We start from the raw sequence: 1,967 nt of genomic DNA, 5'->3' as shown, positions 1-1,967 counted from the left end.
AACTCTAAGTGTTGACTCTCTGTTCTTTCAGAGTTAGTACAAACAAGAAATTGATCCTAAAGACCTGATCATGATAAAAGAATTATGAAAAACTATGGTTCTTTCTAGAAGAGGCCTTTTCCTGAAGTTTTGCTAACAAGACATTTGAAGTTATAGAGAACCAATGAAGTACTCATTCACATCCCATACCCGTAAATATTTAAGAACAGCTATGATAATGAACTTCAGCTTTACATAAATACGTATGTATACATAAAAGATATTTTCATATATGAACACATATGTGTAAATGTATAACATTTCTCCCCCTCAAGTTGTATTTACTCACACATTCCCTGCATTGTATCATTCGCTGAGTAAATCTCCCTTTCCTTGGAGGCAGATACTTCTGCCAATATTTGTCCTTTTCAGTTGTGGCACCCAGGAAAACGCTTTCCATCCCTGTCAGGTGCGGGAGGACACAATTCTCCTTACTCTCTATTTCAATGGCCACCTCTGCTGACAGTATGCATGTGATGCTGATTCTGCTTGTATCTGACCTTCAGCGATGCCTGCCTGGAGTTAACACATGCAGATAGCTACTTTTAGGGAAGCTCTTAGAAGTCATCTGGGTGTTGAGGTCACTACCATCCCTTTGGTTCTCTCCCACATTATCCAATCATTGGCTGACACTACTTTCTAGTGGAATAACAGTGGTTTGGCCTAGGTTTCTTTTCTTGCTCAAACTGCCGCAACTTTACCCAGATTAGAGTTCTCTATCCTGGCAGTCAAACTGACTGGACCACATCTTCCTAGACACAAACTGCAGAGCTGAAATGTCTGGGTTTCATTGAGGCAATATGTTCCCAAAGGAAGGAGGTGCGGACAGAATGCTAAAGAGGACGTTTGGAACCCAATGTCTTTGTACTCATGCTCATTTACTAGATAATTGTTTAATACTGGCATCTTCCATAAAGTTTCTGCAATGTAATGTGAAGTTGGACTAGAAGACATCAATGAATTGTTCTACCTTTGAAACTCTTGCACTACTGAACATAGAAAATATTAGCAGGGAACTGTGTGGCACCTGGATTGGTATGAGTCTGAGAAGAAATTGTCTCACTTCAATGAAAATCAAGACCATTTTCACATCCCCATGCAATCTTCCGTAGCTCTAGTTTTCTTGACACGGACTTGAGCAATTTCAGAAGTAGAAGATAAGTTCCCATCTGGCTTTTCATCCCTTCTTTAATATGAATAGCTTGGTGTTGATTCAATTAGAGACTAAATCCATAGTCAAATGAAATAAAATAGGGCTTGACTAAAAATGAAAGTCATCAGGTAAATGGATGGATCTAGAAACTGTTATACTAAGTGAAGTAACAGACTCAGAAAAACAAACCACGTATGTTCTCTCTTATATGTGGCTCCTAGCAGCAATCCTTTTAAATTCCAGGTCCTTTTAATAAGATGATGATATACAGCAGTCCATTCTGCATGGAATAATCACCATCATCACGACTTCAGCTGAGCCTGATCACTAAACATAGTCACAACTGAGCTTGTTGACGGTTGTGCTCATTCATTAAAGGAGTGCCAAGCAGAGTCACTGGACCTTCACCTGAGTATCCAGTTCCATCACTCTGGAGTCCACCCTTGGAAGATAAAAGAAAAACGATGAGGAACCCAATAGAGGGATGGATGATTTTGGCAGCCCTTGTCAAGAAATTCCAATGGACTCTCATATGAACATTTGAAAATTGCCCTGGTCTGACTTTTTTTCTAGTTCCCTGTCTAGAACCTGCAATGCTAATTACTCTTGCCTTACTTCTCCTTCACATCTCCCATTCATGATTCAAGGACTTTCTTTTCCCCTTAGAGACAAGAGTTATGCAATTTGGGAGTCTTTTAGATAGACCCACTGAAGGGGTACTATACTTGTCTCACCCTGCGACCCTGTTCAACATGGAAGAAGCCAGAGCGGTCAG

This window comes from Nannospalax galili, unplaced genomic scaffold, assembly GCF_000622305.1.
Source record: "Nannospalax galili isolate Female #2095 unplaced genomic scaffold, S.galili_v1.0 scaffold4026, whole genome shotgun sequence".
NCBI lineage: Eukaryota > Metazoa > Chordata > Mammalia > Rodentia > Spalacidae > Nannospalax > Nannospalax galili.
The sequence above is the reverse complement of the archived record's forward strand: the minus strand, read 5'-3'. Positions refer to the sequence as shown.